The 19,997-nt window shown below is 38.6% G+C and overlaps 1 protein-coding gene across 13 annotated transcripts in view; it reads left to right on the forward strand.

Annotated features, from left to right (window-relative positions):
• LOC119990223 (cytochrome P450 87A3-like) overlaps window positions 1-19,997 on the forward strand; it is a 55,223-nt gene that overhangs the window by 22,035 nt on the left and 13,191 nt on the right. The gene's annotated exons all lie outside the window — the stretch shown is intronic.

Here is a 19,997-nt window from a genome sequence, read left to right on the forward strand (position 1 = left end):
CTGCGGCCTGAATCCTCCATTTTTTCACATCATTCTAATGTGTGCTTTTTCCACTAATCGAGGCAGGCTAATTCAGGGCCCAAATTGTGATTAGTAGTTCAGTAATTAGAAGTACCCACAAGCTGGGCACATTCCAACTTGTTGCGATCTCCATCGAGGACTCCGTCATTGCCAGACTTTCCTTCAGCTTTATGGTGCATCGATTTCATTTCTTCAATTTTTTGATAGAAAAACATAAAGTAATTAGAAATCGGAATCGAAACTAGTGCTAATGAATTAAATCTTGTTGTTCCATCGATTAGCTTGGCATGGAGAGTGCTTTAGAGATTGTACGGCCAAGCATATGGAGTTGGACAAGTAGATATGTTAGGAGTGTACGTATATACATAGATTTATGGATTTTTATGGGCGTACAACTGTATTGACTCTTGATTTAATTTTTTATGGCACAAGTCTTGACTCAGGATTGAATGAGTTATTTTGGGTCTGGCAGCTCTCTGGTGTTGTATTTTATTCCGATTTATTACATTGTTTCTCGAGTTTTGTACATGTTATTACATTGTTTTTAAGTATTTTAAATTGTTATTACATTGTTTTTCAATGTTTCCGATTGTTATTACATTATTTTTAAAAATAATGTAATTACAAAAAGAACCCATGACACAATGCATTATATAATACAATTGATCAATTCTAATTGTTTGTGAATAATATATATGTTAAACTATTAAATTTCAATGTCTTTGAAATAAACAACGGAATTTATCATGCTATACATATAACTACATTGTTTTCAAGAATAATGTAATTTCGGTAAGATTATAGAAAAACTTTATGTTTCTTTGGAACATGAACTTAGTCTAAATTTCACCTTTTAATGCCTATTTTCAGTCTTTTAATAATTTTCATTATTTTTTGAAAAACATTGAAATTGTATTTTTTTAAGTATTCCAGATTTTTATTACATTGTTTTTGAATTTTCAGATTTTATTACATTATTTTTCAATATTCAGTTTGTTATTACACTATTTTAAAAAAAAATGTAATTAGGTTAAAACATATCGACAATGAATTTTGTTGGAAAGAGTTTGACATGCTGATTCTAAATATGTAATTTTTTTCGAAATCTAACATGTATTTTGAGAGATAAAACGTTTTGAATTTTCGTTTAAGAAAAGAAAAAATAAAAAATCAATGATGTCATCACATGATGTCAGCATATGTAAAAAAATAAATTAAACTAAGAATTAGGGGCATTTTTATCTAAAAAAATTACCAATCATTTACTTTCCATGTCACATGGTGATGTGTCATTGTCACATAGACTAGAATGCTCTTCGGACAATATTTTGCTCGGACATGTAACACAACCGTTCATGAATAATGCATTTCTGGGACCCACGAAACACCATTAGCTCTTTGACACGTTTCCATTCATGTCCCTTTTCCTTCCAACCCCTCTCCCCATCATTTTCTTCTCCTTTTGTTTTTTGGAGTGCTTGAAAGTATTTGTCACTGTGAGACAAAAGGCTAGAATCACTTGAGAATTGAGACTTTGCATAAATATTGAGGAACGAAAATCCAAGTGCTTGGATTGTGCCACACTCCTTGTTAAGTAACATAACTTGGTTCCAAATAATTGAAAATTTTATTGGGAATCCTACAAGATTCATTCATTCGTTTTTCATCTGGTTTTGAATCTTATTGAGAGGTTCACCAGAGATGATCAGAAAATTATTGAAAAAAGAACAAGACGTTTCTTATAGACGATCGAAAAGTAAAGAAATAGTTAATTTATATATTTTTGCATCACATTATTGTCAACACATAATCACATCTATGTAATTGATGATAAGATGTTAATACAATTTTTTGTCGCTAAAAATTTGACCCATTTTAACTCCAATGTTCATATGTTCCAAAAAATAATTGTACAATTCTTTAGAATAGATGAATGAATGATTGAGAAGATTGATTTTTCGTCCATTTTTTATTTTGTCAAAATCGTGGTCCCCATTCTTGACTTTAATTTTTTGAACATTAGAGCCCGTGAATATTGTCAAAACTTACACCTATTAAGGATCGACCCTTGTGTAAAGACTTGTCTACGATAGACAATATTGCAGTGATATAAAAGTTGTCTGAATCGAGGATTACGAGTAGTTTCATTTGTGTGATATCTCTTCGAGATTTCGAATTCGAGCCTCTTCAGCCCCTTTTTCCCGTATTCAATATTCATAAAATAAAGTTTGTCTGCATCGAGTGAATGACCCATATCTTGTCAATAGCTAATTCATAAAAGGCCTTGTTGTATGTATGATATAGGCTTATCCAACCATTGTAGGACATTGTTCTTAACACTCTCCTACACTTGTTTGTGGAATGAGTTATGTCAGACCTAACAATGGAATAGGATGTTAATTCATCTTTATTTATAAAATACTAGGTATGCAACCATGAACAATGTTTACTCATTTTCTTTCCCCACCGGAATATTGAAAGCTCACTTGATACAAAAACAAGTTCTATGCTAAAAAAATAGAGAATATGAGGCTCGAGTGCATACGGTGTTTTAGTGATATTTAATAAAACGGACCGGTGAACCCTCCTATTTTCGATTCAATTGGTTCGACTAGTCGATATACCGGTTGAATGGTATACTTACCTCAAATTAGAAATTATTTATGTTAAATTGTTAATTGTTAATGTATGAGCATAACACGCACGTTATTAATTATATTGATTTATTAGTTATTATTAAGTAGTTAACAAGTAGAACACTAAGACATATAAACAATGATGTAACAAATAATAAAAAAACTAAAAAACTAAACATTAAAATCAAGCTTCCGAGCATTCTAACATTCTAATTACTTTCCAAATCCTTGTCAATTTCGTGTAAATATCATGTTGTTCATTCCAAATTCCTTTGTATTTATTCCTTGTTAAGCTTCAATGTCAACCGTCATTGTGTAAATTGTACTTGGTGTTTATTTATTGATTTTCATTCCAATCTCAACAAAGCACACTACAGTAGAGTTAGGGAACCTAGAACTATTGAGATCCCAAGATAGTTCGTTCAATCGTCTAGATAGAAGTCTTATTTACATTCGGTGCATTTCATTCAAATTAGTGTATGAAACTATAAGCCTTGACACACCTGTAACTCATTACCACCTTGAGCCATTTCTGGTGTCAACAACCTTTTTTGGCACACCTGATGGGACAAGTGAAGAAGAATCTGAATACTACCATGGCACCGCGCACTCGTTTGTCAGGGAAAGAACCAATCACCAGGGATAATCCGCAGGAGGAAAACTCACCTATAGAGATGGAAGATGTTGCCAACAGAATCCTACAAGATTTATTCATTCGTTTTTCCCTAGCAGATGGTCATAATTTCATCTGGTTTTGAATCTTATTGAGAGGTTCACCAGAGATGATCAGAAAATTATTGAAAAAAGAACAAGATGTTTCTTATAGACGATCGAAAAGTAAAGAAATAGTTAATTTATATATTTTTGCATCACATTATTGTCAACACATAATCACATCTATGTAATTGATGATAAGGGGTTAATACAATTTTTTGTCGCTAAAAATTTGACCCATTTTAACTCCAATGTTCATATGTTCCAAAACATAATTGTAGAGTTCTTTAGAATAGATGAATGAATGATTGAGAAGATTGATTTTTCGTCCATTTTTGATTTTGTCAAAATCGTGGTCTCCATTCTTGACTTTAATTTTTTGAACATTAGAGCCCGTGAATATTGTCAAAACTTACACCAATTAAGGATCGACCCTTGTGTAAAGACTTGTCTACGATGGACAATATTGCAGTGATATAAAAGTTGTCTGAATCGAGAATTACGAGTAGCTCACATGACATTCATTTGTGTGATATCTCATAGAGATTTTGAATTTGAGCCTCTCCAACCCCTTTTCCCCGTATTTAGTATTCATAAAAAAAAGTTTGTCTGCATCAAGTGAATGACCCATATCTTGTCAATAGCTAATTCATAAAGCCTTGTTGTATGTATGATATAGGCTTATCCAACCATTGTAGGACATTGTTCTTAACACTCTCTTGCACTTGTTTGTGGAATGAGTTATGTCAGACCTAACAATGGAATAAGATGTTAATTCATCTTTATTTATAAAATACTAGGTACGCAACCATGAACAATGTTTACTCATTTTCTTTCCCCACCGGAATATTGAAAGTTCACTTGATACAAAAACAAGTTCTATGCTAAAAAAATAGAGAATATGAGGCTCGAGTGCATACGGTGTTTTAGTGATATTTAATGAAAAGGACCGGTGAACCCTCTGATTTTCGATTCAATTGGTTCGACCAGCCGATATACCGGTTGAATGGTATACTTACCTCAAATTAGAAATTATTTATGTTAAATTGTTAATTGTTAATGTATGAGTATAACACGCACGTTATTAATTATATTGATTTATTAGTTATTATTAACTACTTAAGTTAAGTAGTTAACAAGTAGAATACTAAAACATGTAAACAATGATGTAACAAATAATAAAAAAATTTAAAAAACTAAAAACTAAATTAATTAAATCGATCGGCCAGCCAAAACAGTTGAACCGCTTGCCAATGGCCTCACCAATATGGTTCAAAATCCTACATTTAAAACATTGATGTTTACTCATTTTCTTTCTCCACTGAAATACTGAAAGCCCACTTGATACAGAAACAAGTTCTCTACTAAAAAAAAGAAAAGTAAGAAAAATCATGCTGGAAAATGGGACTAATATCTCGCCCAAAAAAAATGAGGAATTATTTTCTCGGGTTCCCATGAAAATATAAAAGTGACAAACTGAAACAGTACATGTATGTGGGGGTATTATTAACAGTTATCTCAGTCTTTGGTATCTTAATTATCTTTACTGCTGAGTTGGACACACATTATCCAAATAAATTTGTGGGCTAGTCATATCCCAAATGATGCGTATGAAATTTTATACGTACAACTCAACAATTGAGATTAGAACTGTTGGAATTCTTGTCATTACTATTATTAGTCACATGTCCAGTATTCCAATTTATTATGTCAAGTCAACAAATTGTGAGTTCAATGAATGAGTACTACTCCTAACTGGGTCATGATTAAGATCACGAATAATACGTCTTCATATACTCAGAACCTAGAAGCTTAACCCTGTCACCTAGAAGAATCATACTTAACTTGGCATATCCTAACTACTTGGTAGTTGTTTTAACATTATTCAAGCGGATAAAAAATATCAACAAGGAAAAATAATAATCATGCTAGCTGTATCTTTTTGTTTAGGTAAGAATAACTGGCTGTTCGTAATCTGTCATTATCAGTGTTTTCCTATGAGAAGTTCAGTTGAGCATATTACTCTGTGCTTAATTTGTAAGTATAAATATGTGCCTACATTACATTACATTTCTCATACGAAGTAAAGCATATCAAGTTAAAAATGTTGGGTTTTGCTCTTTGTGTTGTAGCAGTATTGGTGGTTTTGATAAGCCGTTTCTTCTATGCTTGGCAAAACCCAAAGTGTAATGGCAAACTACCACCTGGTTCATTGGGATTGCCCATTATTGGAGAGAGTATCCAATTCTTCTCTCCCCATAGGCTTTACGATGTTCCCCCCTTCATGAAACACAGTGAAGCAACCGGCTTGAAAAAAACAATGAAGTCGCCACCAATTGATTTTTAGGATGCAATTGGACATCCGTTCTGGTCTACGAGAAAAATGGGCAAGGGGGTCTATTGAGCATGGGGAAGGTGTTAGGCACCCCACAACTCCCGAAAAACGGTTACCTTTGAATGTTTTCCTATTTGGCTCTAATTTGTTTTTGAAAATCCCATTTTGATGGGTTTTATTGGGATGTAAATGAAAAATCCACTTGGAGTGGTTTGGAGAACAAGGTGCACGAGATCATTGGGGCCATTCCCGGCTTGGCCAAGGATTGGAGAAAACACCACTTGGAGTGGGTTTGGATATTTGAAAAAAGGGGTTGCACGGGATCATTGGGGCCATTCCCGGCTTGGCCAAAGGTTGGATAAGGTACCACTTGGAGTGGGTTTGGATATTTGGGGAAAAAGGATTTTTTTTTGGGGACTTGGTTGATGTACCAAAAGGGCCCATAATCAAAGAATAATGTTCAATTCAAGCCTTACTCACAATTATGTTTTTCATGAGAAAAGAAAGAATCGATTTATGGCTCATTGAATGGGCCAAATATCTTTAAACCCACCATTGAATCCGTAAATGAATTCTCCTAATCCCTAAAAACACATTTGCTTTCCGAATCCACGAAATCCAAATGTTTTCAATGAATGCCAATGGAACCCCAATATCTTGAAGGCTCTTTGGTATTTAATCAAAACATAAGGATTCCATAATTTAATCTTGATGTGTTTTATTAATGTGAGACGGTTTGGATTAATCCAATGACTAACGCGTTGCATTTATTTTCATGACATTCAAATAATCCTAGCATACGTCTAACCATCATGACATGGTGTGAAAAATCAAAATCCTAAGCATGCATTCTAATGCAATCATCATTCACAAAGTCATCTCCTAATGTCTATATGTTTCTAGCACCCTAAACATTTATGTATGCGTTTCCACTATTTTCCACTATACTATTACAAAGATTTACATTTTACAAGGATACGTGACAAAAACGAAATTTATACAAATGTACAAAAACTCAATATTGCCCTTGGGACCCATTGCTCCAATCCGGCCCAGATCTTTTAAGTATGCCCTCCGGCTCAAATAGTGTCCAGCCCGGTCCATGTCCAAAATCAAAGAATGGGGGGTCAAAATTATGCTCAAATGTCATAAAAACTCAAATCAAATTCAGTCCATATATATTATAAACATGCCCACACAACACATATATACAAATATACAAACTGGAATATATACATATACAAGCACATATACAATCTATATATATATATATACACACGCTGTATGTACGCATGCACACACCCACCATATAATACACACATGCTCACAATATATATATATGCAACACTGTATACATATATATATACACACCATCTGCACACAAATATACACACATCTATTGTACGCAAATACCCACACACACACAACATATATATATACACTGTAGACCAAACACATAGATATATACCATAGTATATATACACATACTGTACGCATATACACACACAAATACACATGCCATATATATATATATATACACACACCACACATATACATATATACGCACATTGTACATATATACGCACACACAGAAATTCACATATATACACACACGCTATACATACACCATATATAAATATATATATACACACATATGCACCAGGAACTTACACACAACATTATATATATATATACACGTACACCATATATATATGCACACACACAGAGACACACTTATATGCACACACGCTATATACACACCATATATATATATACACACATGCACCTGGAACTTACACACACACATTATATATATATATACACGTACACCATATATATATGCACACACAAAGACCAATGATGGAGCCATATTCATAAAAACAGAGCATGATAGAAGCCTGTGCACACCATTACCATCTCAGAAGCAGAGTCCGAAAAATGCATCATAGTCTTAGAAATTGACTGCGAACATGCATAAATAGAACCAGAGGAATAGAATCAATAATGGTAGAGATATGTGCGAGCTAACCTTCTCAAAGAGATGAAACCACACCGCTTTTCTTCTCTCAAACTCTCTCTTTTCTTCTCCCGGTTCTCCTCTCTTTCTCTTGGCCTTTTTTCTTTCTCCCTTCCTCTCTTGGCCCTTTTTCCTTCTTTTCCTTTGGCCTCCCCCTTCTCCTTGCGACTTCCCTCTTTTTATTTCTTTTCCTCCTTAAATCATGCCACTTCTTCTCTCCTCTTCTTTCTTTTTGTTTTTTTTTCCTCTTTTTTTTTCCTTTTTTTTTCTCCACTCTCTCACGCCACCTCTCTCTAATTTATTTTTTTCTCTTTCTTTTCTCCTACTTTTTTGTCTCTCTTTTCCTTAAATTTGGCCACTTCTTTTCCCCTCCACTCTCTCTTGTCTTCCACTTCACCATCTCCTCTTCATTCTTTTTGTTTTTTTGTTTTTTTGTTTTTTTGTTTAATATATTTTATATTTTTGTATTTTTTGGCCGGACGAAAACCGGTTACTACAGCTGCCCCCCTTTGTATGTCTTTTATGAAGTAAAAGGCGGACAAAGGTGTAGTTAACCGAATTTCGTACGGGAAGGATAAGGAAAGATGTGCGGGATCACTGTAGTCATTCCCGGCTTGGCTTAAAAAGTGCTCGGGATCATTGGGGCCATTCCCGGCTTGGCCAAAGGTTGTGTTTGAAACCCCACTTGGAGTGGGTTTGGTAATTTGAAAATAAGGTTTGCACGGGATCATTGGGTCATTCCCGGCTTGGCCAATGCTTGAATGAAATCCCACTTGGAGTGGGTTTTGTAAATTTAAAAAAAACGGTGTGCACGGGATCATAGGGCCATCCCCGGCTTGGCCAATGCTTGAATGAAATCCCACTTGGAGTGGGTTTTGTAAATTGAAAAAGACAATGTGCACGGGATCATAGGGCCATCCCCGGCTTGGCCAATGCTTGAATGAAATCCCACTTGGAGTGGTTTTTGTAAATTGAAAAAGACAATGTGCACGGGATCATAGGGCCATCCCCGGCTTGGCCAATGCTTGAATGAAATCCCACTTGGAGTGGTTTTTGTAAATTGAAAAAGACAATGTGCACGGGATCATAGGGCCATCCCCGGCTTGGCCAATGCTTGAATGAAATCCCACTTGGAGTGGGTTTTGTAATTTGAAAAAAACAGTGTGCACGGGATCATAGGGCCATCTCCGGCTTGGCCAATGCCTGAATGAAATCCCACTTGGAGTGGGTTTTGTAATTTGAAAAAAAACAGTGTGCACGGGATCATAGGGCCATCCCCGGCTTGGCCAATGCTTGAATGAAATCCCACTTGGAGTGGGTTTTGTAAATTGAAAAAGACAATGTGCACGGGATCATAGGGCCATTCCCGGCTTGGCCAATGCTTTTTTGTTTGAGAAAAATTGCTCAGGATCACTGGAGCCATTCCCGACTTGGCTGAAAACAGATTTTTTGTTTTTTGTTTTTTTTTGTTTTGTTTTTTGTTTTTTGTTTTTTGTTTTGTTTTTTTGTTGTTTTGTTTTTTTTTTGTTGTTTTTTTTTTGTTTTGTTTTTTGTTTTTTGTTTTGTTTTTTTTTTTTTTTTTTTTTTGTTGTTTTTTTTTTTTTGTTGTTTTTTTTTTTTTTTTGAGAAAAGCTGCTCGGGAGTTTTTTTGTAATCTCACCTTGACAGAAAGATGTTTCGAGCAGATGATATGCTTTGATTTGAGGAGAATGACTACGTCCAAGCGGTATCTTCTGCATAAACCTGCCATAATACAAAGAGGACAAACCATATGCAAAAATGATGCATGTAATGACCTATTTTGCTCAAATATGGCTGTCTCATTAACGAGTGAATGCATGCTCTCTCAAGGCTCTGCCGTTCTCAGTCACGCGTACAGTTGCGAATTGCTAGAACAAATCTGCTTCTTTGTAAGGTTTGATTTTCTGACTCTGGATTTTCAATGTATCTTCTCTATGCCGATTAGCAAAGGCTCTCGCTCATTCCCAAACTCAACCCTTCAGCTATCTCTTTTCTTCTTCTATGCTTATTTGCATGTGTGCCCACTTTTGAGTTCAAGGCTGCCAATTCATCTGGATTTATTTTCATTTCGTTGTGCGCGTCACATGATTATGATCTTCCCTTTCCTGCTAATGCTTACCTCGGCTTCAAGTCTTTTATTCAAATCCTTTCCAGCTTAGGATGCCAAAATCCAATCAAATTCCTAGCAAGAGTAATGTCCTAATGCATATTCCACATTTCCTGTCAAAACTTTATCAGTGATAAATTCAATAGTATAGCCATGCATGTCAATTAATGAATGCAGGTGATAAACTTTTTGGAACATGGATTGAGAATGGAGTTGGGGTATGGAAAACAGATGCCACAAGTGACAAAACTATAGAAATGAATTTCTTCACCATTTTTATTGAAAGGACGAGTGCCGATTGACAAAGGTATGTACAAGAATGTAGAGAAGTCAAAGGAAGAAGGGACAAACCCAACTTCTTCAAGATGAAATATGTAATAATTCAAAGATTCCACCAAAACTGCCCCAGTTTTGGTGTGCACCCAATTAACAATGATCAAATCTGACTCGTCTGAGACTGTCTCTGAGTCCTCCATTTTTGCCAACAAACTTCTCATTCTGTTTAACGAACAAACAAATGATAGCCTAAAGAGCATCCTGAGAACTGCCCCAGTTTTGGGTACTTGCCCAAATAACTGTCCTCCAATCTGGCAACTACGAGGTCGATTCTGTACTCCGCACCAATGTCAATGCAAGACAAGTTAACAACCAACAGACTCATGTCTCGACCTCCTTTCTTGCAGCCATAATTAGAGTACCCGTGAGGGTTTTCACTCCAATAAAAGTTCTTATTGTCCCTAATTTTTGCCTAGAGCGCCCTTTCAGGCTTTCACTCTAGCGGGATTTTTCTTTTTGTTTTTTTTTTTTTTTTTTTTTTTTTTTTTTTTTTTTTTTTTTTAAGCATAATACTGCCTGAGAACCTCAACATTTACTGGGTGAGGCAAATCATCTCCATCCATCCTTGTCAAAATTACTGCTCCACCAGAGAATGCTTTCTTCACCACATATGGTCCCTCGTAGGTAGGAGTCCATTTTCCACGGTGATCTTTTTGAGGTGGCTGAATCATCTTTAGCACTAAATCCCCTTCTCTGAAACAACGAGGGCGCACCCTCTTGTGATGTGCTCTTATCATTCGTCTTTGATAAAGCTGTCCTCTACAAAGTGCCCCTAATCTTCTCTCTTCAATAAAATTTAGATGTTCATAACGAGTTCGGACCCACTCCGTCTCATCCAAATTGGCTTCCACCACTACTCTTATCGAGGGGATCTCTACTTCAATGGGAAGAACAGCCTCTGTCCCGTATACTAAAGCAAAAGGACTTTCACCAGTGGATGTACGCACAGAAGTCCGGTACCCATATAAAGCGAAAGGAAGCTTTTCATGCCAATCTTTGTAATTCTCTGTCATCTTCTGGATGATTTTCTTGATATTTTTGTTAGCTGCCTCAACAGCCCCGTTCATCTTGGGACGATAAGGAGATGAATTATGATGCTTGATCTTGAACTGCTCACATAAATCGTTCACCATCTTGCTGTTGAAATTCGTGCCATTATCAGTAATGATCCTTTCGGGAACCCCATAGCGACATACAATATCTTTTCTCAAGAATCGGGCGATAACGTTACTTGTCACTTTAGCATAAGAATTTGCTTCCACCCACTTTGTAAAATAATCAATTGCAACCAGGATGAAACGATGTCCGTTGGAAGCTTTGGGCTCGATAGGGCCAATAACATCGATACCCCACATTGAAAAGGGCCAAGGTGCTGCTAATACCCGCAGAGGGTTCACTGGGACATGAGTTTTATCAGCATAAATCTGGCACTTATGGCATCTGATTGCATATCTAATACAATCTCTTTCCATGGTAAGCCAATAGTAACCGGCTCGCAATATCTTCCTTGCCATTGAATATCCACTCGAATGAGTACCACATATTCCTTCATGAATCTCTTCCATAATCTGCTTGGCTTCATCGATATCCACGCATCGAAGAAGCACAAATCCCGAGCTTCTCTTATACAATACATTTTTATCCAAGAAAAAAGAGCTTGAGAGTCTTCGGATGGTGCGTTTGTCATTATCTGAGGCCTCTGGAGGGTATTCTCCTTTCTCCAAATACTGTTTTACATCATAATACCAGGGTTTGCCATCAGGTTCTGCTACTATATTCAAACAGTGCGCCTGAATTTCACGTTTCTCAATCTTGATAACCTCCACTTCTCCTCGAGGGTCCAAATCAAACATAGCTGCCAGAGTGGCCAAAGCATCTGCCATCTGGTTTTCTTCTCTTGGAATATGATCAAATTCTACACAATCGAAAAACTTCATCAATTCCTTGATATGCTGATAATACGGGACTAACTTGGCATCCCTGGTTTCCCATTCGTCACACAATTGCCTGATCACCAATTGAGAGTCACCATAAACCTGAAGCTTTTTAATCCCAACATCAATAGCAGCTTGAATTCCCATGGCGCAGGCCTCATACTCAGACACATTATTGGTACAGTTGAAATAAAGCTTAGCAGTAAACGGGGTAACTTTTCCTTCTGGAGAAATAAGCACAGCCCCAATCCCATTACCAACTATATTAGAAGCGCCATCAAACAACATAACCCATCCGTCCATATCTTTCCGGCTCTCCATTTCTAAGGACAAGATTTCTCCATCTGGGAACCCTGGATTCATAGGCTGAGAGTCATCAATCGCCTGTTCTGCTAAGTAATCTGCTATTGCACTTCCCTTCACTGCCTTCTGAGCAACATACAAAATATCGTATTCTGACAACAACATCTGCCATTTTGCAATCCTCCCCGAAAGAGATGGTTTTTCAAAAATATACTTGATTGGGTCCATCCTCGAGATCAACCAAGTAGTGTGATACAACATATATTGTCTGAGCCTATGCGCAACCCATGCTAATGAACAACAAGTCTTCTCCAACATGGAGTAGTTTGTCTCACAACTAGTGAATTTCTTGCTCAAGTAGTAGATTGCATGCTCTATCCTCCCGGATGAATCATGTTGCCCTAACATACACCCCATCGAATTGTCCGACACAGTCAAGTAGAGAATAAGCGGGCTCCCAGCAATCGGAGGCATCAAGACCGGTGGATTTTGTAAATACTGTTTAATTCTCTCAAAGGCACTTTGACATTCATCATTCCATTCTGATGGGTTATTCTTCCGAAGTAACTTAAAAATTGGCTCACACGTAGTTGTCAACTGTGAAATGAACCTTGCAATGTAATTGAGTTTCCCTAAGAAACCTCTGACTTCTTTCTCGGTGCGAGGGGCCGGCATCTCTATAATCGCCTTCACTTTATCCGGGTCTACTTCAATACCTCTCCTACTGACAATAAAACCCAACAACTTCCCTGAGGTTGCCCCAAATGTGCATTTCGAGGGATTCAACTTCAATTGGTGCCTTCTCAACCTCTTGAACAACTTCTCCAGGTTAATCACGTGATCTTCATCCTCCTTTGACTTAGCAATCATGTCATCCACATACACCTCAATCTCTTTATGCATCATATCATGAAACAGAGTAACCATGGCTCGCTGATAAGTAGCCCCCGCATTTTTGAGACCAAATGGCATGACTTTGTAACAAAAGGTACCCCATAAAGTGATGAAAGTAGTTTTCTCCTGATCTTCCGATGCCATCTTGATCTGGTTATATCCTGAGAATCCATCCATGAAGGAGAACGCAAAATGTTTAGCAGTATTGTCTACTAATATGTCAATTTGGGGTAAAGGAAAGTCATCTTTCGGGCTCGCCCGATTAAGATCCCTGTAATCCACGCACATCCGAACCTTACCGTCTTTCTTCGGGACTAGTACGATATTTGCAACCCAATCAGGGTATTTTGCTACAGCAAGGAATCCTGCATCAAATTGCTTTTTTACTTCATCTCTAATCTTCAAAAGCATTTCCGGCTTCAATCTTCTCAACTTTTGCTTCACCGGCAGACAATCTGGTTTTAATGGCAATTTATGGACCACTATGTTGGTATCAAGTCCTGGCATATCTTGATATGACCATGCAAAAACGTCCTGATATTCATGCAGCAAACCTATCAATCTTTTTCTATCTCCTCCTTCAAAAGCTGCACCAATCCTAACCTCCTTTTTCTGATCTTCAGTTCCCAAGTTAACAACCTCAGTTATTTCTTTATGCGGCTGAACTATCTTCTCCTCTTGGTTAACTTGCCTTAACATTTCTGGCGACATCTCAAATTCATCCTCAGTGTCGGAATCAGATTCAACATTGTTAATGGGTGCCCCAAAATCTGGTTCATTCGGTTCATCTTTTTTATTATCATCAATTTCAGTCCTGTTAAAATGGAATGTGTGAGATTTGGATTTTTTAGAAGTGATGCGTGAAATAAGGTGAATAGATGTGAGAATTTTGAGCAAAGATTTTTATTTATGATAAGCATAGCAGAATCATCAGAAACATGAGAACACGCAAAGGCCATACTATGCGAATTCATCAAAAGATAAAGTAAAGACATGCTCATTACAAAAACCCAATCAGTGGCCGTGAGCTAGACCACAGATCATAGTGCATATGGAGATTACTCTTGAAGGCTGTTGATCGAGACTGGCAGTTCAAAACTGGTCCAGTTGTTGAGCTCAAAGCCTGGAGGCCGAGGAATGACAAAATAAGGCTTAGCAACAAAGTTCTGATCTTCCTCTATAGCAGCAACATGACAATCTTCCAACTGGTCACATAGCTCTTCAAAATTTGCCCCAGCTAGACTCCTTTCAATTTGATCGACGGGAAAATCAAGGGTCAATTTCCCTGGAATTGCCTCTGCACTGAGCGGATTGACCTTTTCCAAGAAATCTCCAAACATGAAACTGTCATACAACCAGGGGATTGACCTTTTCAGAATATTCAGCTCTCGACCCTCAAAACGAGCGATTCGCCTTGCCTGTTTCTCAGCTTGGGCCTGGACCTTATCGGTTCTACTGGGCTTATACCCAAGCCCCCAGCGCTCAGCCTGTTTCAATACAGCTATTGGTTTCTTTATCCCCTGTTCCTTTTTGCCTAAACCTCCTCCTGGTCGGAATCCCATCTTTAACATAATTCTTCCAATAAACTTAGCCGCTTTTGATAAACGAGGCTGCACCAAAAGCTGCTCTTCCTTCACAAAAGTAGCAGTTGCAATCTCAAAGGATTGGAATGAGCTTTCAATTCCCTGTAGGGGCGCGTCAATATGGAGTGAGTTTGAAATGCTAGCCACCATCCATTCCGACTGGCCTTTAACAATGTAGACTCTCCCTCCATGAGCGAATTTGAGATTCTGATGTAAAGACGACGGTACTGCCCCAGCAGTATGAATCCACGGCCTCCCTAACAAGCAACTGTAAGTAGGCGATATATCCATCACCATAAAGGGGACATTGAATGTGACATTTGCGATCTCCAGAGGGACCTCGATCTCCCCCATTATCTCCTTCCTGGTTCCATCGAAGGCTTTAGCCACCACCAGTACTTGCTTCAAATATGATTTATCAATTGGCAGCCTATCAAAAGTCTCCTTTGGTAGGATATTCAACGACGATCCGTTGTCAATCAAGATACTCGCCACTTCAAAACCCCTACACATGGCAGAAATATGCAACGCCTTGTTATGGCCCATCCCTTCATCTGGAATCTCCTCTTCAGTAAATGATAATAAGTGAGTTGCGAGCACATTTCCGACGATCCCGTCAAAAGATTCTGTCGGTATCTTTTCTGGCACATAGGCCTGATTCAACATTCTCAACAACACTTTACGGTGTGGCTCCGAACTCATGATTAATTCTAAGATGGAAATCTTTGCTGGGGTCTTTTTCAACTGGTCTACAATCATATATTCGCTTTGACGGACAATCTTCAGAAACTCCTGAATTTCTCCATCAGTCACTGCTTTCTTAATTTCCTCACATACAATCTGATTTTTCTTCAAATCTTTCAAATTCTCTTCCGCTCCTACAACGTCCTTTCCCTTCCTTTTCCTTTCAGCTTCCTCTCCTGACATTGGGTCACCTGACTCCTCACGAGAATAAACCCGTCCAGTTCGGGTTATCCTACTCACCCCTGAGATGTTATCCACAGCAACCTCAGGATCATTTTTCTCGTATACCCATGGAACAGCCTTATCACTCACATAAGAAGGCTTTGAAGGGTGTGGACTTTTGACAAACGGTTGATCTTCTAAAAAGTATTGCAAAACAATTGGCTTCGCCCTCCCACCAGGCCTTGGTCCTTTATAGAATTCATCCCCAATAACATTGGCTGCATTCAAGCACCCTGACTTCACACCAAATACTACTTTCTTGCTATCAATCAAATCCTGCACCTTTGCTTGAAATTGAAAACAATTCTCCAGAGAATGTCCCTCAACGTCTTTGTGAAATTCACAAGTCTTCAACTCATCATAACCATCGTATCTCAGAGTCAAGTCCAACTCTTCTCTTTTAATAAGTCCTTCATTTTCCAAAGCACCCAACACCAAACTCAAAGACATAGTTACCTCTGCAATTTTTCTCCTAAACTCACCTGAACCCTCAACAGCATTGGTACCTCCATTGCCATGATCCGGCAAAGGATTAGTAGTCACATCGGGCTTTCTGATCCCATCAAAATTCAACCATCCGGAATTGACCATATTTTGCACGATTCTCTTGAAGGTCAGACAATTTTCAATTGAATGTCCAGGCGAATCCCCGTGATAGGCACACGTCACCTCAGGGTTGTACCAATGAGGATAAGGTGGATTCTGGGGTCCTCCTCCCGGGATAGGTGCAATAGCTGAATTAGACAATAACTTGTCATAACATTGGGCATAAGTCATGGGTATCGGAGCGAACTGCTCTATCTGCCTTCGGGGTCTAGGGTTATTTTCAAAGTTTTGGTAATTTTGGCGGGGTGGTTGGTAAGCTTGCTGAGGTGGTCGATAAGCTTGCTGATGTGGTTGGTAAGTCTGTTGAGGTGGTCGATAAGAATGCTGAGGTGGCGAGTAGGAATTTGAGTTTAGGTGGTGGTTATATGGACTAGACAGCCTGGGAGCATTGCTTCGCGGCCTGTAATCAGAAGTAGGAGACCCATAAGTGGGATTGCTGCTATAATTAACGGTATGCACCTCGTTTTCCTTCTTCTTCATCTTCCCTCCCTTCTGATACTCTGGCTTCTCAAGCATCGGGACGCTAATGCTAATATTTCCTCTTTGCATGCATCTCTCAATACGTTCCCCTGCTCGGATCATTTCTCCTAAACCTGCATGCCCCCCTCCAGCAATTTTTGAAGTATAAGGCTCTCGAAGTGCGTCAATGAATGCATTAACCAGATCTTGTTCCGCCAATGGAGGGTGCATCTGGGATGCTAAGTCTCTCCATCTATGGGCCCAATCCCGAAAACTTTCTCCTTCCTTCATGACAGTACCCTGAAGATCATAGATGGTAGGGACCTTCTCCATGTTATGCTCATACTTCTTAAGGAATAAGTTAGCCAGATCCTCCCAAGTCTCAACAGTAGACGGATCTAAGCTTGTAAACCACCGAGTTGCACTCCCCGTCAAACTTTCCTGGAAAAAGTGAATCAATATCTTTTCATCATGAACATATGGCTGCATCATCCGACAATACATGGTCAGATGATCTAGAGGGATTCCAGTACCATCAAAGAGAGTAAAAGCCGGAAGCTTGAAATCAGGAGGAATGATCAAATCCTTCACCAGACATAACTTATAGGGACTTAAAGCGCCAACAGGCCCAAATCCTTCCATTGAATTCATCCATTTTTCCATCTTTTTGTATTGCTCCATAGTAAGACCTCTTCCTTGCTCCCCTTTAGCCTCTACGGGCATGACATATGTTTTCTGCTGGCAATCCAGTGATGGAAATCCACCATCCCGGGCTGGCCCAACTACCGGCGCACTTCCTGAGAAGTTCATTGCCGCGTTGTCATAAAGCTGAAGCATGGGCTCTCCTTTCTGTGCTGAACTTTCTGCAACTGCTTTTCCTTTCATAAGCTGCGACATCTGAGTAATCAACATAGCCATTTGCTCTTTCAGATCTGTAATTTCCTGGCTCTGCTTCTGGATCAGCTCTTTCTGCTGTTCGTTCTCCATTGTTCTAGCAATTCGCAACTGTAGTCTGGTACGATAAGGATGACGGTGATATGAATGAATTGGTGCTTTTTCTTTTTTATGTGCCACCTTTATGATGAAAGAAACATTTATTAGTTAATCAGATCTGTTAACTATGCATATGCATGATTGTGGGTTTATGTGCTTCCTAGATTTCTTTGTAATTGGACAAGAGGATTAAAACAAGGTGGTCTTCTTTTATTCATTTCATTCATTAGAAGCATACAAGAAAAAAACATTTGATTCAGTCCATTTGAACAACCGGAATTTCAACCATAACAGCACCTCCTGCTTGGATTGCATCCAACCTCCTCTGAAGCTCCTGTAAGTCACTTTTCAAATTTTCCAAAAATGTCCATATCTGTGTCAACTCTGGCATTTCCAAAATAGGATTGGAACTCAACTTCTGCAGACGTCGTTCATAAACCTCAGCCCATTCTGATAGGGTCATCAAGCGACTCATCATCAACCTTACTTTGAATTTGGTATTTGTCTGCTCCTGTTGGACCTCCTCCAGCATTGAATGAAAATAATCATTCTGTTCCCTTAAAGTTGTGATCCCTTCCATCTGTTGCTGGTTCTCTTCAAGCATCTCATTCATCTGGTCTGTCAATCTATTCTTCTCAGCTTCTATTCTTCTTTGCTCTTCTTTGTCTACATACATCTGCAATTGCAGTTGATAAGCGTCCTCCTTCCGAGATGCAAGTTCTTCATTTAGCCTCTGAATATGCTCCTGCATTTCTTGAAGTTCTGCTTGTGTCCTACAATGTTTTGCTGCATCCTTCTCTTTTCTTTTCTTCACCTTCTTCTGTAGCTTCGAGAACTTTTCCTTCAGTGCATCAAACTGTCCTTTTTCTACTTCTCGGGTTTCCCTCTCCCCACGGACCTTTTTTTTTCAGTTTTTTGCATTTGTTCTTATATCTGTTATACTTTTCTCTCCAGGAATTCTGAGCTGTTTCTACCTCTTCAGCAATCAAGGTGTCTACTGCTTCCTCAAGCTCATTTGATGGTATTTCCAGACCTGAATTTTCATTTCCACCAGGTATCGTCTCTTTCTTTTTCATGCTAACAAAGCTATGACACTGGGTGATAGTCTTCTTCCTTCCTTGGATCCATTGCACGTATCGATACTTCCCTTCCGGGTCTGCAGTAAGCCTTCCGCGCTCCATTATGTGGGTCCTTTTCCATGCTTCTAACACTTGGTGAGACAGATATTTCGCCTTCTCATCTCCATGCGCGAATTCAAACTCCCACAAGCCATGTGTAATTGGCGTGCATAAATTGCCAGCCTCTTGACGCAAGAACATTGCAGGTGCTTGACTGGTACCTCCCCATGGTCCCACCAAAGGCACCCAGTTGTAATTACCACATCTGTAAAGCAAACCTTTGGGCTTGTACCACGTTGCTCGATCAAATGTCTCCTTCGGTTCTAATTCCTCTAGGAATTGTCTCCACACGTCAACAGCTGGTACATTAGATTGCATCTCGGCCATCTTGAAATTCTGAATGGGATCTCTAAGCATCCGGGTATGATCTTCAAATACAATCATCGGAGCTCCAATTCTTTTTGGGTACTTTAAGTGACTCACCAACCAGAGTCCTAATAATTGCGAACACCCCCGAAAGCTGCCTTCTCCTTGAATGCGACAATGATTAAGGGACCGGATTGTCTCGCATAACATTGCAGGTATTGGATTGGTACCATACTTGACAAGGTGAACCAATTTAATCACGTTCTTTTCTACATATCCTCCTGCACAAGGAAATAACACTGCTCCATACACTGCAAGGGCAAAAGCCATCTGCCCTTCCGGAGTTGCAAACCTCCCCTGAGCGAAACCCACAAGCCTGTCAATTGGAAACACCCAAATATTACCTTTATCCTTTCCAGGAGTCCTGGTATGCTCTATCTGTAAAAGACGGTGAACAATCTTCCTTCCATCAGTAACTTCCTCCGGATTATAAACCTTGTTCACATGTGGATCATATCCCAACAACTGACCATATTCTTCTAATAAAGGAGACAAATCTGTTGTATTGAAAGTAAAGCAGCGATATGC

Source organism: Tripterygium wilfordii, chromosome 21 (genome assembly GCF_013401445.1).
Source record: "Tripterygium wilfordii isolate XIE 37 chromosome 21, ASM1340144v1, whole genome shotgun sequence".
NCBI lineage: Eukaryota > Viridiplantae > Streptophyta > Magnoliopsida > Celastrales > Celastraceae > Tripterygium > Tripterygium wilfordii.